Here is a 24,455-nt window from a genome sequence, read left to right on the forward strand (position 1 = left end):
GTTTTTTGGCTGCAGCAGCAGCAAGGCCCACAGGGCTGGCTAGCTGGCTAGCCAGCAAGCAGGTAGCAATGAAAGTAGGAATCTTTCTTTTTAACCCTGTAAGGGGGTGGTGCACTGTACCCGAAGATACTGCCATATCGGGTCAATGCATAGGGCGACGGAAGCAAGCTTCGAAATCGGCCCCCGTTCTCAAAAATCCATTTAATATATGGTCCCCAGATAGGGGACGTATCAGATATTAAACTGATAAGAACAGATACTACACTTGATCTTAGCCAAAAGGCCGAGAAGCGATAACCGTGAAAGGGGCGGGCCCAACAAGGTCCCCTTCATGGGCACTATCACTGCTTGCTGTCAGGGAGGCTGCCAGACAATTTTCCATGCACACTCTGGGCTGGGGGGCAGTCAACCACCAGTACACACAGCAGAACCTAAACCCATACCATTATTGCTAAGCAGCAAGACAGGGGCCCATTGCACTCCCACGGGGCCTTTTTAAATGCAATCCATAACCCGGATTTGCCAGGAACCCTTCTTACTCCTCCTACTTGCATGTGACACTGGGCTTAGGATCTGCATAGGAAACACACACACAAGCACACACCTACCTTTGTTGCCTGCAGATGCCTCCTTGGCTGTCCCCAAACGGTATCAAACCAACACCCACGGGAAGCTGTAAGCATAGAGGACATGCCTGCACCCCATTGGACTTACCTGTGTGGGTTAAATCCGGGTTATTTGACAACCTATGGCGGTGATGGTTCTGCTCAGGCAGAGCAGTGCTGATGCTCCTCATAAAGCTGTCGCTGCTGTGAAGGTTCTAGGTGACATCACAAATCCCTATGGTTACATACACAACAAAGCTGGGTTGTTGTTGTTTACACTCTGCAAGGCCTGTGGAAGTGAGTGACATCATAGCACTGTAGTTCTGAGGGTTCTAGATGGATGCAACAATCTCCTGTTGCTTCTATGAAGGCCATAATAGACGACATCACCAAACAGCTCCATAGTCACATACACAGCAAAGGAGAGATGTTGTTTACACCTAGTGATGTCAGTGGTATTGAGTGACATCACAGCACAGTGCTAAGGCTCCTGGGCCTGGACACAGCAGCGGCTGCAATATCTCAACGGAGAATACGTTTATATATATGTGTGTGTGTGCGCGTATATATATATATATATATATATATATATATATATATATATATATATTTCTCCGCCGAAATCACTTTTAAACCCATTTCCACCTTTTTTTCCCTTCTCTTCCTCTTACTTTTTTTTCACGTTTTTTTACGTTTTTCTCCTTTTCGCCTCTTTTCTGGGCGTATTATTCTTCTTTTTCTTCTTTTTTTTCGTCTAATGCATACCCCATCAGTGCAGCAATGCTTATTCAATACCGCCAGCAGATGGAGACACTGGGGGATAATTTTCTAAGGATTTATACTGATTTTTCCTGTCTGAATTTGTCGCACAGAAAGTTGCAGGCCAAATATGTGTGACATTTCTGCGACTTTAGCTTCTAGAGCATTTTTACAACATTATACATAGGTGCTGAATACATAAAAAGCGACTGTTCAGCGACAGACAAGTCGCATCGGCTGAAAGTAGGCCAGAATGTCAGTCCATGTTGGAGCAGGTTTAGATACAGTCTAAAGTATAGATCTCAAAGTCTGTGCACAGAATTTAGCAAGGGCCTCGCACCTTCTGATGCATCAGGTAGGTGCACAATAGCATAGCCTAACCCTCTGTACTTTGGTCTATATTGATGCGGGACATAGACAGCCAGCTGATGACCAATCCATTAGTGCAATGGATGGCTGGAAGCATTTGTCTTTGCCTTTGCAATACCACAGAAGCAATGCATGGTCAATGTACAGCAATGACACACCTGTGTGAACAGCCAGGAGACCCCCCCCCCCCCCCCATGTTATGTTACATAGTTACATAGTTAGTACGGTCGAAAAAAGACATATGTCCATCAAGTTCAACCAGGGAATTAAGGGGTAGGGGTGTGGCGCGATATTGGGGAAGGGATGAGATTTTATATTTCTTCATAAGCATTAATCTTATTTTGTCAATTAGGAACATTCAGCACCCACCCGCTATCAGCTGCCTATCATGTCATGCCCTACCTGCACAGGTGTGCTGGCTACTCAAATGATCCAATTAAGGAGGCCATTTAGTCAGCAGCAGCAGAAGTCCTGTGCCTGGACGCTCCAACAGCGGCCAGACACAAGCAGAAGCAGCAGAAGCAGCAGCACCACCTTTTGTTTTTTGGCTGCAGCAGCAGCAAGGCCCACAGGGCTGGCTAGCTGGCTAGCCAGCAAGCAGGTAGCAATGAAAGTAGGAATCTTTCTTTTTAACCCTGTAAGGGGGTGGTGCACTGTACCCGAAGATACTGCCATATCGGGTCAATGCATAGGGCGACGGAAGCAAGCTTCGAAATCGGCCCCCGTTCTCAAAAATCCATTTAATATATGGTCCCCAGATAGGGGACGTATCAGATATTAAACTGATAAGAACAGATAAGGTTTCAACAAAATTTTATTGAATAAATAAGAAACCATACAAAATTTAAAATGCAAAATAATAAAAGGTTCACAAAAGTTTTAAAATACAAATAATAAAACCAGTAATAAAAGGAGAAAAAATAAAAATGGCAGGATAAAACATTATACAAATGTCATAAAAACTGATTATACTGTTATTTCGTTCCATAGAGGCAGACACCACATGGATGCTGCCTCGCTGGCCCCCAACTGTTTCTTGTCTCTTAGGTAATAGATGTACATCTCACTCAGGGCCAGCTTTATACAGTTTTTAACATCAATAAAATCATGTTTAAAAAGTAAGATGTTCCTAACTTTCCAGATGGCATTTTTAAAACAATTAATAATCATCCAGCAGATCATCTGCTGTTTAAAATTGGGGCAGTTAAAAAGACCGTAAAAGACACATTCGTGATTAAAATCTTTTAGGCCGCAGGCCCACTTCAAAAGTGGGCCTACCTTCCTCCAAAGCTCCCGTGCAAAAGGGCAGTTCCAAAATATGTGCAGCACCGTTTCGTCCACTCCGCAGCCATCTCTCGGGCACTTGGCTCTCGCCACCAGTCCTCGCCTGTGCTGAAACTCACGAGTAGGGAGGCACTGGTGGACGATTGCCCAGGCAAGATCCCTGTGTACATTCGCCAGAAACTTCCCGTACACGTTCCGCCATACCTTTTTGGATCTTGCCTGTGTGAAATTGGACACTGCCAGGGTAACCTCACTCCGCCTGAGGACCTTTGATACCTTTCTCTGGTCCCCCAGTATGTCAGGCTCCAAATCTTGGAGACCTAGGAGCCTGACTGTCTTTTCCAACACCACATAATGTTTTGGGGGACACAGAAGCACCGGAGCGTTCAGAGGGATGCGCAACCATCTTTTAAAAACCATGCCCGCAGCGTACCTTAAAAAGCAGCTAAAAATGCCATCGGATTTAATAATTTTAAAACAGAAACAGAAATACTTTATGTAAAAGAAAGTAAAAAGGTTAGGAACATCTTTCCCGCCATTATCTTTACTTTTGTACATAAAATCACGCTTTAATTTCTCCATTTTTGAACCCCATAAAAAAGTAAAAACAATTCTAGTTACTTTTTTAATGTATAAAATAGATGGAGGAAATACCATGGCAATGTATAGCATAATAGGGAGTAAAACCATCTTTATTATTAAAATCTTCCCCTCCATGGTAAGGTTTCTAAGATTCCACATTAAAATCTTCTTCTCCATCTTAGCTATAGCTGAATCCCAGTTAGGGCTCCCATCATTGACCTGGTTAAAAACAATACCTAAAACTTTAATTTGATCCTGTTGCATTGTGACTCCTGGGGTGATGGATGAATCCCAGGAGCCAATATAAAAACAGTCACATTTATCTGTGTTTAGCTTAAAACCAGAGACCTCGCAGAAATAGCTGGTGTTCCTCAATGCCCCCCTCATGGATGGAGAGTCCGGGCACAGTATGGTGACATCATCCATGTACCCCAACACCTTTAGATGGGTCCCTCCTCCACCAGGTATCGGTACGCCTCTTACTACCCGGTCTTTTCTGAGGAGGGCCATCAGTGGTTCGATTGCGCAAATAAAAAGGAGTGGGGACAGGGGGCAGCCCTGTTTGACACCTGATAAAAGAGGAACACCGCTGGTTAAAAAGCCATTAACAGAGACTTGACTAAAACAGGATCGGTATAAAAGCATGATTCGGCTTAAAATCGTTTCAGGCACTGCCATCTTTTTAAGAACTAAAAACAGGTATTCATGGGAGACCCTATCAAAGGCTTTTTCAAAGTCTAAGGATAAAATTGCTACAGTTTGATTTCTATCCTTAAAATACCATAAAACATCTCTTAAAATATTTAGGGATTCAGCTATAGACCTTCCAGGTACCCCACAAACCTGATTTGGGTGAATTAATTTATGAATAAAAGGTTTAAAACGGACAGCTAATAACTTGGCTAAAACTTTATAATCAACATTTAAAAGTGTGATGGGGCGCCAATTTTTTAGCATATCCTTTTCACCCTTTTTAAAAAGTAATGATACAATCCCCCTCCTCCAGGAAGGGGGAAGTTCATTAACAATAAAAGTTTCTTTATACAATAAAACCATATCATCCTTTAAAATATCCCAAAAAGCTAAATAAAATTCGATGGGTAAACCATCTTCCCCAGGGGCCTTCCCACTAGAAAAACTTTTAAAAACAAATAAAAGTTCATCTAAGTTAAGATCACGGGATAAAACCTCCTGGTCTAAAACATCTAGCTTAAAATCAAGGGAATTAAGAACATGTTCTAAAAAGGATGGATTAAGATCTTTCTTATTAAAAAGAAGCTGGTAGAAGTTAAAAACTGCATCTAACATGCCTTTTGGAGTGGATTCACCCTCAAGGTTTTGGATGATATCCCTCCTATTCATCACTTTTTTAAAAAAGAAACGGGAACATTTCTCGCCCTCCTCCAGGTGCTGCACATGTGAGTTAAAAATGATTTGTTTCCCTTTCTTTTCTATGGCATGTTTTATTTCAGTTTTAAGGTTTAAAATATCATTTTCTACATCCATACCAGCTTCTTTCAATTTAAAAAGTACATTTAAACGCATGTTAAGAACATAAAACCACTGTTTTTCCATTTTTGCCTTCTTCTTACCTGCTTTGATAAAAAAAAATCTGATTTTAGATTTGGTGCCCTCCCACCAGTGCAGCATAGGCTCGTGGGGTTTTCTTTGTGATTGCCAGCATTGGTAGGTCCGCACAAACTCCTCTTTTATCTCAGGGTCCTCTAGGAGTGTGGTGTTTAATCTCCAGAGGCCCCTTTTTGCTTTTTGCTCCCCCTCTAGCTCCAGGCCCACCAAGAGGAGCTTATGATCAGAGAAGATATTCTGCTCGAGCGTGCATTTCAGGGGTTTAAAAGCTCTAGAGGAAAAAATAAAATCGATTCTGGAGCTCACTCTTCCATTGGACCATGTGGCGCCTGGGTCCTCCGGCAAGAGATCCTTCCAGCAATCTTTCAAATTAAAATCATCAATAAAATTTTTAAGCAGGTAAGAAGTGCGGTCTTTACGATTAATATCCCCACCCTGCCGGTGTTCCCCATCACGTATGCAGTTAAAATCACCTCCCACCAGCAGGGGGGAAGACCCAACACAAAACAGTGGTAAAATTTCAAATAGTTCTGCCCGCTCCTGTTTATCAGGAGGGGCATACACATTTAAAACACGAATTAAAAGTCCATTAAAATATAGATGAATTAAAAGAGCTCTGCCAGGCACAATCTCAGTTACTGTATGAATAGAAAAGGACTGGCCTCGGCAGAGCAGCCCAACACCCACAGAACGACAGTCATTTGCACCGGACCATATGGATGGGCCCAGCTTCCAGTCTTCTTTTAAGTCTTTATAGTCCATTTTACTAGGGATTCCACATTCTTGTAGCAGGCAAAGGTCAAAGTCACATGTCTCTAGATAAGAAAATAAAGCAGCCCTGCGATCAGGGCTCTTTAAGGACCTCACATTGAGTGAGGCAATTTTTACAGGGATAGGCATAGTTTATGGAGAGTCCGTGCTTGGAGAATCAAAGTCAATAATAAGCTGCGTACCGTCATCCCCCGCCTGCGGGGTCATCAGCTCCTTGATGTTCTGAGGGTCGGAGCTTGAGATCGATGATGCCCCGACCCTGAGCTCGCTCTCGTCCGAACTACGGCACGCCGCTTTCCTTTGAATGTCTTCCTCTTCTTCTTCTCTTTGTCTTTTAAATGTCACACTGCTGTCCATATCCTCTGTGTTGCTCTCACTCGATGTAATCTCTGGCCCCCGGCTGATGGATCTGCGTCTTCTTTCATCATTTGACGACTGGAACTGCTGCACAGGGGCCTGTGAGGCCTCTTTTCCGGAACCTTTGCCGCTACCTTGGGAAGTTTTCATCGCTTGTTCCCCAGCAAGCGTTGCTGAGGACTGTTGCTCCAACTTCCCCATCGATCGACGATGGCCAGTTTTACCCACCGGGTCCACTGCTGGCGGGGCAGCAAACCCTGGTTTGGCGCCACTTGTCTTCTTGGCCCTGTCCTGTATAGGCGGAGTAACAGGACCGGGCTCAGACCTGGCCACCTGGCTCCCCTTCCGGCGGGCTTTCACCGGGGCCTCTTCGTCCGGAGCAGGGCGACCCTGGGCCAAGCCAGTACCTGGCTTATGCTGCAATTTTGGGTCCACTTTTGCCCCCACCGAGGCCCGTCGGCTGCCACCCGCCACAGGTGAGCCCCCTTCAGAAGTTTCGGCGGGCTCTTGAGCCAGGTAGGAAGTCGATCGACGTCTTTCAATTTCCCGGGCAGTAAACTCGATCACCCGCCCGGGCTTCGTGGAATCCCCATGGCCTCCCCCTAGCACTACCACCGGTGGGCCCCCCGATGGAGCACCAGAGGTCTTGGGCCTGGACCCATCAGTACCTGCCATCTGGGGTTTGGGCATCTTAAAAAAGGACGTCTTTTGTCCTGTCCCCTCTTTGGGTGGGCCCAGCCTTGACCCACCCATCGTAGTTTTTGCTTTATGGGGACAGGAATTAAAATCGTGATTTTCCTCTCCGCAGAGGTTGCACCTTTTCGTATGGCTACATCTTGAGGCTATGTGACCTTCTTGGCCACACCTATTGCAGCGAATCACACGCTCCGCGCCGCAGGTCTCCTGGGTGTGGCCAAACCTCAAGCAATTTCGGCAATACATAGGCATTTGAGGATAGAACAGGAAGCCCCGAACTCTCCCGATGGCAAAATTTGGGGGCGGATGGCAAAGACCCCCAATACCACCGGGATCCTTACGGAGCTTGACCCAGAACTTCCTCTTGCCGTTCCAGAACCGCACGGAGTTCAAGATTTTGTTTGCGAATCGCACCTCTTCGCAGTATCGCCGAAGAAAAGTGGCTATATCCTCCGTGGTCACATGAGGGCTGTGCATAGCCACCACCAACGGTATATGTTCCTCACCATAGAGGAACTGGAACGAAAGACCGTCGAGTCGATCGTCCCTCTGGTCCGCACCAGACAAGGTTGCATAGATGTTATCGCAACACGCCGTGGCCGTGAAGGTGACGGTATACAGGCCACGGCTTTCCTGGTCATTTAGACACAGGATGTCCTCCCTGTTGAGGCGGAAGTAGTCAAGAAGAATCACCTCCGCAATGAAGCGGAGGTTCTTCAACTGACGATGGCTCTCCGACACCTCTATGCGGATGGTATTTCGCATCGACATTTCCCCAGAGGGGAAAGCCCAGGAGAACGGCATCTTCCACACCCAGGGACTAAGCCCCTTCCCCAATAGCAGCAGGGGCTCGGAATCCCGCTATAAAAGCGGAACCCTTACCCAAGGCAGAGGTCGGGGGTACCCTAGGTGCTTCCGAAGCTACAGGTAACGCTCAACGTACCGAAAATGCCTTCTGAGACACAAGGTCCCAGAGACAGGGGGATCGCAACCCGTTGTCCGTGGACTAAGCCCGCTCCCCAATAGCAGCAAGGGGGTGAAGTCCCTCCGTAAGGAGAGACAATCCCCCAAGGCCGAGAAGCGGGGTACCACAGACACCTTCCGACCAGACCAAATGCAGATACTACACTTGATCTTAGCCAAAAGGCCGAGAAGCGATAACCGTGAAAGGGGCGGGCCCAACAAGGTCCCCTTCATGGGCACTATCACTGCTTGCTGTCAGGGAGGCTGCCAGACAATTTTCCATGCACACTCTGGGCTGGGGGGCAGTCAACCACCAGTACACACAGCAGAACCTAAACCCATACCATTATTGCTAAGCAGCAAGACAGGGGCCCATTGCACTCCCACGGGGCCTTTTTAAATGCAATCCATAACCCGGATTTGCCAGGAACCCTTCTTACTCCTCCTACTTGCATGTGACACTGGGCTTAGGATCTGCATAGGAAACACACACACAAGCACACACCTACCTTTGTTGCCTGCAGATGCCTCCTTGGCTGTCCCCAAACGGTATCAAACCAACACCCACGGGAAGCTGTAAGCATAGAGGACATGCCTGCACCCCATTGGACTTACCTGTGTGGGTTAAATCCGGGTTATTTGACAACCTATGGCGGTGATGGTTCTGCTCAGGCAGAGCATTGCTGATGCTCCTCATAAAGCTGTCGCTGCTGTGAAGGTTCTAGGTGACATCACAAATCCCTATGGTTACATACACAACAAAGCTGGGTTGTTGTTGTTTACACTCTGCAAGGCCTGTGGAAGTGAGTGACATCATAGCACTGTAGTTCTGAGGGTTCTAGATGGATGCAACAATCTCCTGTTGCTTCTATGAAGGCCATAATAGACGACATCACCAAACAGCTCCATAGTCACATACACAGCAAAGGAGAGATGTTGTTTACACCTAGTGATGTCAGTGGTATTGAGTGACATCACAGCACAGTGCTAAGGCTCCTGGGCCTGGACACAGCAGCGGCTGCAATATCTCAACGGAGAATACGTTTATATATATGTGTGTGTGTGCGCGTATATATATATATATATATATATATATATATATATTTCTCCGCCGAAATCACTTTTAAACCCATTTCCACCTTTTTTTCCCTTCTCTTCCTCTTACTTTTTTTTCACGTTTTTTTACGTTTTTCTCCTTTTCGCCTCTTTTCTGGGCGTATTATTCTTCTTTTTCTTCTTTTTTTTCGTCTAATGCATACCCCATCAGTGCAGCAATGCTTATTCAATACCGCCAGCAGATGGAGACACTGGGGGATAATTTTCTAAGGATTTATACTGATTTTTCCTGTCTGAATTTGTCGCACAGAAAGTTGCAGGCCAAATATGTGTGACATTTCTGCGACTTTAGCTTCTAGAGCATTTTTACAACATTATACATAGGTGCTGAATACATAAAAAGCGACTGTTCAGCGACAGACAAGTCGCATCGGCTGAAAGTAGGCCAGAATGTCAGTCCATGTTGGAGCAGGTTTAGATACAGTCTAAAGTATAGATCTCAAAGTCTGTGCACAGAATTTAGCAAGGGCCTCGCACCTTCTGATGCATCAGGTAGGTGCACAATAGCATAGCCTAACCCTCTGTACTTTGGTCTATATTGATGCGGGACATAGACAGCCAGCTGATGACCAATCCATTAGTGCAATGGATGGCTGGAAGCATTTGTCTTTGCCTTTGCAATACCACAGAAGCAATGCATGGTCAATGTACAGCAATGACACACCTGTGTGAACAGCCAGGAGACCCCCCCCCCCCCCCCCCCATGTTATGTTACATAGTTACATAGTTAGTGAGGTCGAAAAAAGACATATGTCCATCAAGTTCAACCAGGGAATTAAGGGGTAGGGGTGTGGCGCGATATTGGGGAAGGGATGAGATTTTATATTTCTTCATAAGCATTAATCTTATTTTGTCAATTAGGAACATTCAGCACCCACCCGCTATCAAGGCAGCTGCCTATCATGTCATGCCCTACCTGCACAGGTGTGCTGGCTACTCAAATGATCCAATTAAGGAGGCCATTTAGTCAGCAGCAGCAGAAGTCCTGTGCCTGGACGCTCCAACAGCGGCCAGACACAAGCAGAAGCAGCAGAAGCAGCAGCACCACCTTTTGTTTTTTGGCTGCAGCAGCAGCAAGGCCCACAGGGCTGGCTAGCTGGCTAGCCAGCAAGCAGGTAGCAATGAAAGTAGGAATCTTTCTTTTTAACCCTGTAAGGGGGTGGTGCACTGTACCCGAAGATACTGCCATATCGGGTCAATGCATAGGGCGACGGAAGCAAGCTTCGAAATCGGCCCCCGTTCTCAAAAATCCATTTAATATATGGTCCCCAGATAGGGGACGTATCAGATATTAAACTGATAAGAACAGATACTACACTTGATCTTAGCCAAAAGGCCGAGAAGCGATAACCGTGAAAGGGGCGGGCCCAACAAGGTCCCCTTCATGGGCACTATCACTGCTTGCTGTCAGGGAGGCTGCCAGACAATTTTCCATGCACACTCTGGGCTGGGGGGCAGTCAACCACCAGTACACACAGCAGAACCTAAACCCATACCATTATTGCTAAGCAGCAAGACAGGGGCCCATTGCACTCCCACGGGGCCTTTTTAAATGCAATCCATAACCCGGATTTGCCAGGAACCCTTCTTACTCCTCCTACTTGCATGTGACACTGGGCTTAGGATCTGCATAGGAAACACACACACAAGCACACACCTACCTTTGTTGCCTGCAGATGCCTCCTTGGCTGTCCCCAAACGGTATCAAACCAACACCCACGGGAAGCTGTAAGCATAGAGGACATGCCTGCACCCCATTGGACTTACCTGTGTGGGTTAAATCCGGGTTATTTGACAACCTATGGCGGTGATGGTTCTGCTCAGGCAGAGCAGTGCTGATGCTCCTCATAAAGCTGTCGCTGCTGTGAAGGTTCTAGGTGACATCACAAATCCCTATGGTTACATACACAACAAAGCTGGGTTGTTGTTGTTTACACTCTGCAAGGCCTGTGGAAGTGAGTGACATCATAGCACTGTAGTTCTGAGGGTTCTAGATGGATGCAACAATCTCCTGTTGCTTCTATGAAGGCCATAATAGACGACATCACCAAACAGCTCCATAGTCACATACACAGCAAAGGAGAGATGTTGTTTACACCTAGTGATGTCAGTGGTATTGAGTGACATCACAGCACAGTGCTAAGGCTCCTGGGCCTGGACACAGCAGCGGCTGCAATATCTCAACGGAGAATACGTTTATATATATGTGTGTGTGTGCGCGTATATATATATATATATATATATATATATATATATATATTTCTCCGCCGAAATCACTTTTAAACCCATTTCCACCTTTTTTTCCCTTCTCTTCCTCTTACTTTTTTTTCACGTTTTTTTACGTTTTTCTCCTTTTCGCCTCTTTTCTGGGCGTATTATTCTTCTTTTTCTTCTTTTTTTTCGTCTAATGCATACCCCATCAGTGCAGCAATGCTTATTCAATACCGCCAGCAGATGGAGACACTGGGGGATAATTTTCTAAGGATTTATACTGATTTTTCCTGTCTGAATTTGTCGCACAGAAAGTTGCAGGCCAAATATGTGTGACATTTCTGCGACTTTAGCTTCTAGAGCATTTTTACAACATTATACATAGGTGCTGAATACATAAAAAGCGACTGTTCAGCGACAGACAAGTCGCATCGGCTGAAAGTAGGCCAGAATGTCAGTCCATGTTGGAGCAGGTTTAGATACAGTCTAAAGTATAGATCTCAAAGTCTGTGCACAGAATTTAGCAAGGGCCTCGCACCTTCTGATGCATCAGGTAGGTGCACAATAGCATAGCCTAACCCTCTGTACTTTGGTCTATATTGATGCGGGACATAGACAGCCAGCTGATGACCAATCCATTAGTGCAATGGATGGCTGGAAGCATTTGTCTTTGCCTTTGCAATACCACAGAAGCAATGCATGGTCAATGTACAGCAATGACACACCTGTGTGAACAGCCAGGAGACCCCCCCCCCCATGTTATGTTACATAGTTACATAGTTAGTACGGTCGAAAAAAGACATATGTCCATCAAGTTCAACCAGGGAATTAAGGGGTAGGGGTGTGGCGCGATATTGGGGAAGGGATGAGATTTTATATTTCTTCATAAGCATTAATCTTATTTTGTCAATTAGGAACATTCAGCACCCACCCGCTATCAAGGCAGCTGCCTATCATGTCATGCCCTACCTGCACAGGTGTGCTGGCTACTCAAATGATCCAATTAAGGAGGCCATTTAGTCAGCAGCAGCAGAAGTCCTGTGCCTGGACGCTCCAACAGCGGCCAGACACAAGCAGAAGCAGCAGAAGCAGCAGCACCACCTTTTGTTTTTTGGCTGCAGCAGCAGCAAGGCCCACAGGGCTGGCTAGCTGGCTAGCCAGCAAGCAGGTAGCAATGAAAGTAGGAATCTTTCTTTTTAACCCTGTAAGGGGGTGGTGCACTGTACCCGAAGATACTGCCATATCGGGTCAATGCATAGGGCGACGGAAGCAAGCTTCGAAATCGGCCCCCGTTCTCAAAAATCCATTTAATATATGGTCCCCAGATAGGGGACGTATCAGATATTAAACTGATAAGAACAGATACTACACTTGATCTTAGCCAAAAGGCCGAGAAGCGATAACCGTGAAAGGGGCGGGCCCAACAAGGTCCCCTTCATGGGCACTATCACTGCTTGCTGTCAGGGAGGCTGCCAGACAATTTTCCATGCACACTCTGGGCTGGGGGGCAGTCAACCACCAGTACACACAGCAGAACCTAAACCCATACCATTATTGCTAAGCAGCAAGACAGGGGCCCATTGCACTCCCACGGGGCCTTTTTAAATGCAATCCATAACCCGGATTTGCCAGGAACCCTTCTTACTCCTCCTACTTGCATGTGACACTGGGCTTAGGATCTGCATAGGAAACACACACACAAGCACACACCTACCTTTGTTGCCTGCAGATGCCTCCTTGGCTGTCCCCAAACGGTATCAAACCAACACCCACGGGAAGCTGTAAGCATAGAGGACATGCCTGCACCCCATTGGACTTACCTGTGTGGGTTAAATCCGGGTTATTTGACAACCTATGGCGGTGATGGTTCTGCTCAGGCAGAGCAGTGCTGATGCTCCTCATAAAGCTGTCGCTGCTGTGAAGGTTCTAGGTGACATCACAAATCCCTATGGTTACATACACAACAAAGCTGGGTTGTTGTTGTTTACACTCTGCAAGGCCTGTGGAAGTGAGTGACATCATAGCACTGTAGTTCTGAGGGTTCTAGATGGATGCAACAATCTCCTGTTGCTTCTATGAAGGCCATAATAGACGACATCACCAAACAGCTCCATAGTCACATACACAGCAAAGGAGAGATGTTGTTTACACCTAGTGATGTCAGTGGTATTGAGTGACATCACAGCACAGTGCTAAGGCTCCTGGGCCTGGACACAGCAGCGGCTGCAATATCTCAACGGAGAATACGTTTATATATATGTGTGTGTGTGCGCGTATATATATATATATATATATATATATATATATATATATATATATATTTCTCCGCCGAAATCACTTTTAAACCCATTTCCACCTTTTTTTCCCTTCTCTTCCTCTTACTTTTTTTTCACGTTTTTTTACGTTTTTCTCCTTTTCGCCTCTTTTCTGGGCGTATTATTCTTCTTTTTCTTCTTTTTTTTCGTCTAATGCATACCCCATCAGTGCAGCAATGCTTATTCAATACCGCCAGCAGATGGAGACACTGGGGGATAATTTTCTAAGGATTTATACTGATTTTTCCTGTCTGAATTTGTCGCACAGAAAGTTGCAGGCCAAATATGTGTGACATTTCTGCGACTTTAGCTTCTAGAGCATTTTTACAACATTATACATAGGTGCTGAATACATAAAAAGCGACTGTTCAGCGACAGACAAGTCGCATCGGCTGAAAGTAGGCCAGAATGTCAGTCCATGTTGGAGCAGGTTTAGATACAGTCTAAAGTATAGATCTCAAAGTCTGTGCACAGAATTTAGCAAGGGCCTCGCACCTTCTGATGCATCAGGTAGGTGCACAATAGCATAGCCTAACCCTCTGTACTTTGGTCTATATTGATGCGGGACATAGACAGCCAGCTGATGACCAATCCATTAGTGCAATGGATGGCTGGAAGCATTTGTCTTTGCCTTTGCAATACCACAGAAGCAATGCATGGTCAATGTACAGCAATGACACACCTGTGTGAACAGCCAGGAGACCCCCCCCCCCCCCCCCCCCATGTTATGTTACATAGTTACATAGTTAGTACGGTCGAAAAAAGACATATGTCCATCAAGTTCAACCAGGGAATTAAGGGGTAGGGGTGTGGCGCGATATTGGGGAAGGGATGAGATTTTATATTTCTTCATAAGCATTAATCTTATTTTGTCAATTAGGAACATTCAGCACCCACCCGCTATCAAGGCAGCTGCCTATCATGTCATGCCCTACCTGCACAGGTGTGCTGGCTACTCAAATGATCCAATTAAGGAGGCCATTTAGTCAGCAGCAGCAGAAGTCCTGTGCCTGGACGCTCCAACAGCGGCCAGACACAAGCAGAAGCAGCAGAAGCAGCAGCACCACCTTTTGTTTTTTGGCTGCAGCAGCAGCAAGGCCCACAGGGCTGGCTAGCTGGCTAGCCAGCAAGCAGGTAGCAATGAAAGTAGGAATCTTTCTTTTTAACCCTGTAAGGGGGTGGTGCACTGTACCCGAAGATACTGCCATATCGGGTCAATGCATAGGGCGACGGAAGCAAGCTTCGAAATCGGCCCCCGTTCTCAAAAATCCATTTAATATATGGTCCCCAGATAGGGGACGTATCAGATATTAAACTGATAAGAACAGATACTACACTTGATCTTAGCCAAAAGGCCGAGAAGCGATAACCGTGAAAGGGGCGGGCCCAACAAGGTCCCCTTCATGGGCACTATCACTGCTTGCTGTCAGGGAGGCTGCCAGACAATTTTCCATGCACACTCTGGGCTGGGGGGCAGTCAACCACCAGTACACACAGCAGAACCTAAACCCATACCATTATTGCTAAGCAGCAAGACAGGGGCCCATTGCACTCCCACGGGGCCTTTTTAAATGCAATCCATAACCCGGATTTGCCAGGAACCCTTCTTACTCCTCCTACTTGCATGTGACACTGGGCTTAGGATCTGCATAGGAAACACACACACAAGCACACACCTACCTTTGTTGCCTGCAGATGCCTCCTTGGCTGTCCCCAAACGGTATCAAACCAACACCCACGGGAAGCTGTAAGCATAGAGGACATGCCTGCACCCCATTGGACTTACCTGTGTGGGTTAAATCCGGGTTATTTGACAACCTATGGCGGTGATGGTTCTGCTCAGGCAGAGCAGTGCTGATGCTCCTCATAAAGCTGTCGCTGCTGTGAAGGTTCTAGGTGACATCACAAATCCCTATGGTTACATACACAACAAAGCTGGGTTGTTGTTGTTTACACTCTGCAAGGCCTGTGGAAGTGAGTGACATCATAGCACTGTAGTTCTGAGGGTTCTAGATGGATGCAACAATCTCCTGTTGCTTCTATGAAGGCCATAATAGACGACATCACCAAACAGCTCCATAGTCACATACACAGCAAAGGAGAGATGTTGTTTACACCTAGTGATGTCAGTGGTATTGAGTGACATCACAGCACAGTGCTAAGGCTCCTGGGCCTGGACACAGCAGCGGCTGCAATATCTCAACGGAGAATACGTTTATATCTATGTGTGTGTGTGCGCGTATATATATATATATATATATATATATATATATATATATATATATATATTTCTCCGCCGAAATCACTTTTAAACCCATTTCCACCTTTTTTTCCCTTCTCTTCCTCTTACTTTTTTTTCACGTTTTTTTACGTTTTTCTCCTTTTCGCCTCTTTTCTGGGCGTATTATTCTTCTTTTTCTTCTTTTTTTTCGTCTAATGCATACCCCATCAGTGCAGCAATGCTTATTCAATACCGCCAGCAGATGGAGACACTGGGGGATAATTTTCTAAGGATTTATACTGATTTTTCCTGTCTGAATTTGTCGCACAGAAAGTTGCAGGCCAAATATGTGTGACATTTCTGCGACTTTAGCTTCTAGAGCATTTTTACAACATTATACATAGGTGCTGAATACATAAAAAGCGACTGTTCAGCGACAGACAAGTCGCATCGGCTGAAAGTAGGCCAGAATGTCAGTCCATGTTGGAGCAGGTTTAGATACAGTCTAAAGTATAGATCTCAAAGTCTGTGCACAGAATTTAGCAAGGGCCTCGCACCTTCTGATGCATCAGGTAGGTGCACAATAGCATAGCCTAACCCTCTGTACTTTGGTCTATATTGATGCGGGACATAGACAGCCAGCTGATGACCAATCCATTAGTGCAATGGATGGCTGGAAGCATTTGTCTTTGCCTTTGCAATACCACAGAAGCAATGCATGGTCAATGTACAGCAATGACACACCTGTGTGAACAGCCAGGAGACCCCCCCCCCCCCCCCCCATGTTATGTTACATAGTTACATAGTTAGTACGGTCGAAAAAAGACATATGTCCATCAAGTTCAACCAGGGAATTAAGGGGTAGGGGTGTGGCGCGATATTGGGGAAGGGATGAGATTTTATATTTCTTCATAAGCATTAATCTTATTTTGTCAATTAGGAACATTCAGCACCCACCCGCTATCAAGGCAGCTGCCTATCATGTCATGCCCTACCTGCACAGGTGTGCTGGCTACTCAAATGATCCAATTAAGGAGGCCATTTAGTCAGCAGCAGCAGAAGTCCTGTGCCTGGACGCTCCAACAGCGGCCAGACACAAGCAGAAGCAGCAGAAGCAGCAGAAGCAGCAGCACCACCTTTTGTTTTTTGGCTGCAGCAGCAGCAAGGCCCACAGGGCTGGCTAGCTGGCTAGCCAGCAAGCAGGTAGCAATGAAAGTAGGAATCTTTCTTTTTAACCCTGTAAGGGGGTGGTGCACTGTACCCGAAGATACTGCCATATCGGGTCAATGCATAGGGCGACGGAAGCAAGCTTCGAAATCGGCCCCCGTTCTCAAAAATCCATTTAATATATGGTCCCCAGATAGGGGACGTATCAGATATTAAACTGATAAGAACAGATACTACACTTGATCTTAGCCAAAAGGCCGAGAAGCGATAACCGTGAAAGGGGCGGGCCCAACAAGGTCCCCTTCATGGGCACTATCACTGCTTGCTGTCAGGGAGGCTGCCAGACAATTTTCCATGCACACTCTGGGCTGGGGGGCAGTCAACCACCAGTACACACAGCAGAACCTAAACCCATACCATTATTGCTAAGCAGCAAGACAGGGGCCCATTGCACTCCCACGGGGCCTTTTTAAATGCAATCCATAACCCGGATTTGCCAGGAACCCTTCTTACTCCTCCTACTTGCATGTGACACTGGGCTTAGGATCTGCATAGGAAACACACACACAAGCACACACCTACCTTTGTTGCCTGCAGATGCCTCCTTGGCTGTCCCCAAACGGTATCAAACCAACACCCACGGGAAGCTGTAAGCATAGAGGACATGCCTGCACCCCATTGGACTTACCTGTGTGGGTTAAATCCGGGTTATTTGACAACCTATGGCGGTGATGGTTCTGCTCAGGCAGAGCAGTGCTGATGCTCCTCATAAAGCTGTCGCTGCTGTGAAGGTTCTAGGTGACATCACAAATCCCTATGGTTACATACACAACAAAGCTGGGTTGTTGTTGTTTACACTCTGCAAGGCCTGTGGAAGTGAGTGACATCATAGCACTGTAGTTCTGAGGGTTCTAGATAGATGCAACAATCTCCTGTTGCTTCTATGAAGGCCATAATAGACGACATCACCAAACAGCTCCATAGTCACATACACAGCAAAGGAGAGATGTTGTTTACACCTAGTGATGTCAGTGGTATTGAGTGACATCACAGCACAGTGCTAAGGCTCCTGGGCCTGGACACAGCAGCGGCTGCAATATCTCAACGGAGAATACGTTTATATATATGTGTGTGTGTGCGCGTATATATATATATATATATATATATATATATATATATATATTTCTCCGCCGAAATCACTTTTAAACCCATTTCCACCTTTTTTTCCCTTCTCTTCCTCTTACTTTTTTTTCACGTTTTTTTACGTTTTTCTCCTTTTCGCCTCTTTTCTGGGCGTATTATTCTTCTTTTTCTTCTTTTTTTTCGTCTAATGCATACCCCATCAGTGCAGCAATGCTTATTCAATACCGCCAGCAGATGGAGACACTGGGGGATAATTTTCTAAGGATTTATACTGATTTTTCCTGTCTGAATTTGTCGCACAGAAAGTTGCAGGCCAAATATGTGTGACATTTCTGCGACTTTAGCTTCTAGAGCATTTTTACAACATTATACATAGGTGCTGAATACATAAAAAGCGACTGTTCAGCGACAGACAAGTCGCATCGGCTGAAAGTAGGCCAGAATGTCAGTCCATGTTGGAGCAGGTTTAGATACAGTCTAAAGTATAGATCTCAAAGTCTGTGCACAGAATTTAGCAAGGGCCTCGCACCTTCTGATGCATCAGGTAGGTGCACAATAGCATAGCCTAACCCTCTGTACTTTGGTCTATATTGATGCGGGACATAGACAGCCAGCTGATGACCAATCCATTAGTGCAATGGATGGCTGGAAGCATTTGTCTTTGCCTTTGCAATACCACAGAAGCAATGCATGGTCAATGTACAGCAATGACACACCTGTGTGAACAGCCAGGAGACCCCCCCCCCCCCCCCATGTTATGTTACATAGTTACATAGTTAGTACGGTCGAAAAAAGACATATGTCCATCAAGTTCAACCAGGGAATTAAGGGGTAGGGGTGTGGCGCGATATTGGGGAAGGGATGAGATTTTATATTTCTTCATAAGCATTAATCTTATTTTGTCAATTAGGAACATTCAGCACCCACCCGCTATCAAGGCAGCTGCCTATCATGTCATGCCCTACCTGCACAGGTGTGCTGGCTACTCAAATGATCCAATTAAGGAGGCCATTTAGTCAGCAGCAGCAGAAGTCCTGTGCCTGGACGCTCCAACAGCGGCCAGACACAAGCAGAAGCAGCAGAAGCAGCAGCACCACCTTTTGTTTTTTGGCTGCAGCAGCAGCAAGGCCCACAGGGCTGGCTAGCTGGCTAGCCAGCAAGCAGGTAGCAATGAAAGTAGGAATCTTTCTTTTTAACCCTGTAAGGGGGTGGTGCACTGTACCCGAAGATACTGCCATATCGGGTCAATGCATAGGGCGACGGAAGCAAGCTTCGAAATCGGCCCCCGTTCTCAAAAATCCATTTAATATATGGTCCCCAGATAGGGGACGTATCAGATATTAAACTGATAAGAACAGATACTACACTTGATCTTAGCCAAAAGGCCGAGAAGCGATAACCGTGAAAGGGGCGGGCCCAACAAGGTCCCCTTCATGGGCACTATCACTGCTTGCTGTCAGGGAGGCTGCCAGACAATTTTCCATGCACACTCTGGGCTGGGGGGCAGTCAACCACCAGTACACACAGCAGAACCTAAACCCATACCATTATTGCTAAGCAGCAAGACAGGGGCCCATTGCACTCCCACGGGGCCTTTTTAAATGCAATCCATAACCCGGATTTGCCAGGAACCCTTCTTACTCCTCCTACTTGCATGTGACACTGGGCTTAGGATCTGCATAGGAAACACACACACAAGCACACACCTACCTTTGTTGCCTGCAGATGCCTCCTTGGCTGTCCCCAAACGGTATCAAACCAACACCCACGGGAAGCTGTAAGCATAGAGGACATGCCTGCACCCCATTGGACTTACCTGTGTGGGTTAAATCCGGGTTATTTGACAACCTATGGCGGTGATGGTTCTGCTCAGGCAGAGCAGTGCTGATGCTCCTCATAAAGCTGTCGCTGCTGTGAAGGTTCTAGGTGACATCACAAATCCCTATGGTTACATACACAACAAAGCTGGGTTGTTGTTGTTTACACTCTGCAAGGCCTGTGGAAGTGAGTGACATCATAGCACTGTAGTTCTGAGGGTTCTAGATGGATGCAACAATCTCCTGTTGCTTCTATGAAGGCCGTAATAGACGACATCACCAAACAGCTCCATAGTCACATACACAGCAAAGGAGAGATGTTGTTTACACCTAGTGATGTCAGTGGTATTGAGTGACATCACAGCACAGTGCTAAGGCTCCTGGGCCTGGACACAGCAGCGGCTGCAATATCTCAACGGAGAATACGTTTATATCTATATGTGTGTGTGCGCATATATATATATATATATATATATATATATATATATATATATTTCTCCGCCGAAATCACTTTTAAACCCATTTCCACCTTTTTTTCCCTTCTCTTCCTCTTACTTTTTTTTCACGTTTTTTTACGTTTTTCTCCTTTTCGCCTCTTTTCTGGGCGTATTATTCTTCTTTTTCTTCTTTTTTTTCGTCTAATGCATACCCCATCAGTGCAGCAATGCTTATTCAATACCGCCAGCAGATGGAGACACTGGGGGATAATTTTCTAAGGATTTATACTGATTTTTCCTGTCTGAATTTGTCGCACAGAAAGTTGCAGGCCAAATATGTGTGACATTTCTGCGACTTTAGCTTCTAGAGCATTTTTACAACATTATACATAGGTGCTGAATACATAAAAAGCGACTGTTCAGCGACAGACAAGTCGCATCGGCTGAAAGTAGGCCAGAATGTCAGTCCATGTTGGAGCAGGTTTAGATACAGTCTAAAGTATAGATCTCAAAGTCTGTGCACAGAATTTAGCAAGGGCCTCGCACCTTCTGATGCATCAGGTAGGTGCACAATAGCATAGCCTAACCCTCTGTACTTTGGTCTATATTGGTGCGGGACATAGACAGCCAGCTGATGACCAATCCATTAGTGCAATGGATGGCTGGAAGCATTTGTCTTTGCCTTTGCAATACCACAGAAGCAATGCATGGTCAATGTACAGCAATGACACACCTGTGTGAACAGCCAGGAGACCCCCCCCCCCCCCCCCATGTTATGTTACATAGTTACATAGTTAGTACGGTCGAAAAAAGACATATGTCCATCAAGTTCAACCAGGGAATTAAGGGGTAGGGGTGTGGCGCGATATTGGGGAAGGGATGAGATTTTATATTTCTTCATAAGCATTAATCTTATTTTGTCAATTAGGAACATTCAGCACCCACCCGCTATCAAGGCAGCTGCCTATCATGTCATGCCCTACCTGCACAGGTGTGCTGGCTACTCAAATGATCCAATTAAGGAGGCCATTTAGTCAGCAGCAGCAGAAGTCCTGTGCCTGGACGCTCCAACAGCGGCCAGACACAAGCAGAAGCAGCAGAAGCAGCAGCACCACCTTTTGTTTTTTGGCTGCAGCAGCAGCAAGGCCCACAGGGCTGGCTAGCTGGCTAGCCAGCAAGCAGGTAGCAATGAAAGTAGGAATCTTTCTTTTTAACCCTGTAAGGGGGTGGTGCACTGTACCCGAAGATACTGCCATATCGGGTCAATGCATAGGGCGACGGAAGCAAGCTTCGAAATCGGCCCCCGTTCTCAAAAATCCATTTAATATATGGTCCCCAGATAGGGGACGTATCAGATATTAAACTGATAAGAACAGATACTACACTTGATCTTAGCCAAAAGGCCGAGAAGCGATAACCGTGAAAGGGGCGGGCCCAACAAGGTCCCCTTCATGGGCACTATCACTGCTTGCTGTCAGGGAGGCTGCCAGACAATTTTCCATGCACACTCTGGGCTGGGGGGCAGTCAACCACCAGTACACACAGCAGAACCTAAACCCATACCATTATTGCTAAGCAGCAAGACAGGGGCCCATTGCACTCCCACGGGGCCTTTTTAAATGCAATCTATAACCCGGATTTGCCAGGAACCCTTCTTACTCCTCCTACTTGCATGTGACACTGGGCTTAGGATCTGCATAGGAAACACACACACAAGCACACACCTACCTTTGTTGCCTGCAGATGCCTCCTTGGCTGTCCCCAAACGGTATCAAACCAACACCCACGGGAAGCTGTAAGCATAGAGGACATGCCTGCACCCCATTGGACTTACCTGTGTGGGTTAAATCCGGGTTATTTGACAACCTATGGCGGTGATGGTTCTGCTCAGGCAGAGCAGTGCTGATGCTCCTCATAAAGCTGTCGCTGCTGTGAAGGTTCTAGGTGACATCACAAATCCCTATGGTTACATACACAACAAAGCTGGGTTGTTGTTGTTTACACTCTGCAAGGCCTGTGGAAGTGAGTGACATCATAGCACTGTAGTTCTGAGGGTTCTAGATGGATGCAACAATCTCCTGTTGCTTCTATGAAGGCCATAATAGACGACATCACCAAACAGCTCCATAGTCACATACACAGCAAAGGAGAGATGTTGTTTACACCTAGTGATGTCAGTGGTATTGAGTGACATCACAGCACAGTGCTAAGGCTCCTGGGCCTGGACACAGCAGCGGCTGCAATATCTCAACGGAGAATACGTTTATATATATGTGTGTGTGTGCGCGTATATATATATATATATATATATATATATATATATATATATATATATTTCTCCGCCGAAATCACTTATAAACCCATTTCCACCTTTTTTTCCCTTCTCTTCCTCTTACTTTTTTTTCACGTTTTTTTACGTTTTTCTCCTTTTCGCCTCTTTTCTGGGCGTATTATTCTTCTTTTTCTTCTTTTTTTTCGTCTAATGCATACCCCATCAGTGCAGCAATGCTTATTCAATACCGCCAGCAGATGGAGACACTGGGGGATAATTTTCTAAGGATTTATACTGATTTTTCCTGTCTGAATTTGTCGCACAGAAAGTTGCAGGCCAAATATGTGTGACATTTCTGCGACTTTAGCTTCTAGAGCATTTTTACAACATTATACATAGGTGCTGAATACATAAAAAGCGACTGTTCAGCGACAGACAAGTCGCATCGGCTGAAAGTAGGCCAGAATGTCAGTCCATGTTGGAGCAGGTTTAGATACAGTCTAAAGTATAGATCTCAAAGTCTGTGCACAGAATTTAGCAAGGGCCTCGCACCTTCTGATGCATCAGGTAGGTGCACAATAGCATAGCCTAACCCTCTGTACTTTGGTCTATATTGATGCGGGACATAGACAGCCAGCTGATGACCAATCCATTAGTGCAATGGATGGCTGGAAGCATTTGTCTTTGCCTTTGCAATACCACAGAAGCAATGCATGGTCAATGTACAGCAATGACACACCTGTGTGAACAGCCAGGAGACCCCCCCCCCCCCCCCCATGTTATGTTACATAGTTACATAGTTAGTACGGTCGAAAAAAGACATATGTCCATCAAGTTCAACCAGGGAATTAAGGGGTAGGGGTGTGGCGCGATATTGGGGAAGGGATGAGATTTTATATTTCTTCATAAGCATTAATCTTATTTTGTCAATTAGGAACATTCAGCACCCACCCGCTATCAAGGCAGCTGCCTATCATGTCATGCCCTACCTGCACAGGTGTGCTGGCTACTCAAATGATCCAATTAAGGAGGCCATTTAGTCAGCAGCAGCAGAAGTCCTGTGCCTGGACGCTCCAACAGCGGCCAGACACAAGCAGAAGCAGCAGAAGCAGCAGCACCACCTTTTGTTTTTTGGCTGCAGCAGCAGCAAGGCCCACAGGGCTGGCTAGCTGGCTAGCCAGCAAGCAGGTAGCAATGAAAGTAGGAATCTTTCTTTTTAACCCTGTAAGGGGGTGGTGCACTGTACCCGAAGATACTGCCATATCGGGTCAATGCATAGGGCGACGGAAGCAAGCTTCGAAATCGGCCCCCGTTCTCAAAAATCCATTTAATATATGGTCCCCAGATAGGGGACGTATCAGATATTAAACTGATAAGAACAGATACTACACTTGATCTTAGCCAAAAGGCCGAGAAGCGATAACCGTGAAAGGGGCGGGCCCAACAAGGTCCCCTTCATGGGCACTATCACTGCTTGCTGTCAGGGAGGCTGCCAGACAATTTTCCATGCACACTCTGGGCTGGGGGGCAGTCAACCACCAGTACACACAGCAGAACCTAAACCCATACCATTATTGCTAAGCAGCAAGACAGGGGCCCATTGCACTCCCACGGGGCCTTTTTAAATGCAATCCATAACCCGGATTTGCCAGGAACCCTTCTTACTCCTCCTACTTGCATGTGACACTGGGCTTAGGATCTGCATAGGAAACACACACACAAGCACACACCTACCTTTGTTGCCTGCAGATGCCTCCTTGGCTGTCCCCAAACGGTATCAAAC

General features: G+C 46.2%; 9 non-coding genes and 1 pseudogene across 9 annotated transcripts; all 10 read right to left on the reverse strand.

The window, feature by feature from the left end:
- Nucleotides 1–104: 104 nt before the first annotated feature.
- LOC130301040 (U2 spliceosomal RNA) lies at nt 105–295 on the reverse strand. Its single transcript, XR_008851758.1, has one exon. It is a non-coding gene; the product is annotated as a U2 spliceosomal RNA (small nuclear RNA).
- A 2,081-nt stretch (nt 296–2,376) lies between these two features.
- LOC130301077 (U2 spliceosomal RNA) lies at nt 2,377–2,562 on the reverse strand. Its single transcript, XR_008851794.1, has one exon. It is a non-coding gene; the product is annotated as a U2 spliceosomal RNA (small nuclear RNA).
- A 5,389-nt stretch (nt 2,563–7,951) lies between these two features.
- On the reverse strand, nt 7,952–8,169 carry LOC130301084 (U2 spliceosomal RNA; annotated as a pseudogene).
- Nucleotides 8,170–10,246: 2,077 nt separating this feature from the next.
- Nucleotides 10,247–10,437, reverse strand: LOC130301041 (U2 spliceosomal RNA). The gene has a single exon (XR_008851759.1). It is a non-coding gene; the product is annotated as a U2 spliceosomal RNA (small nuclear RNA).
- A 2,073-nt stretch (nt 10,438–12,510) lies between these two features.
- Nucleotides 12,511–12,701, reverse strand: LOC130301042 (U2 spliceosomal RNA). Its single transcript, XR_008851760.1, has one exon. It is a non-coding gene; the product is annotated as a U2 spliceosomal RNA (small nuclear RNA).
- A 2,090-nt stretch (nt 12,702–14,791) lies between these two features.
- Nucleotides 14,792–14,982, reverse strand: LOC130301043 (U2 spliceosomal RNA). The gene has a single exon (XR_008851761.1). It is a non-coding gene; the product is annotated as a U2 spliceosomal RNA (small nuclear RNA).
- Nucleotides 14,983–17,081: 2,099 nt separating this feature from the next.
- LOC130301044 (U2 spliceosomal RNA) lies at nt 17,082–17,272 on the reverse strand. Its single transcript, XR_008851762.1, has one exon. It is a non-coding gene; the product is annotated as a U2 spliceosomal RNA (small nuclear RNA).
- A 2,080-nt stretch (nt 17,273–19,352) lies between these two features.
- LOC130301045 (U2 spliceosomal RNA) lies at nt 19,353–19,543 on the reverse strand. The gene has a single exon (XR_008851763.1). It is a non-coding gene; the product is annotated as a U2 spliceosomal RNA (small nuclear RNA).
- Nucleotides 19,544–21,624: 2,081 nt separating this feature from the next.
- Nucleotides 21,625–21,815, reverse strand: LOC130301047 (U2 spliceosomal RNA). The gene has a single exon (XR_008851765.1). It is a non-coding gene; the product is annotated as a U2 spliceosomal RNA (small nuclear RNA).
- A 2,087-nt stretch (nt 21,816–23,902) lies between these two features.
- Nucleotides 23,903–24,093, reverse strand: LOC130301048 (U2 spliceosomal RNA). The gene has a single exon (XR_008851766.1). It is a non-coding gene; the product is annotated as a U2 spliceosomal RNA (small nuclear RNA).
- Between the last annotated feature and the right edge of the window lie 362 nt (nt 24,094–24,455).

The sequence above is a fragment of the Hyla sarda genome, unplaced genomic scaffold, assembly GCF_029499605.1.
Source record: "Hyla sarda isolate aHylSar1 unplaced genomic scaffold, aHylSar1.hap1 scaffold_1108, whole genome shotgun sequence".
NCBI lineage: Eukaryota > Metazoa > Chordata > Amphibia > Anura > Hylidae > Hyla > Hyla sarda.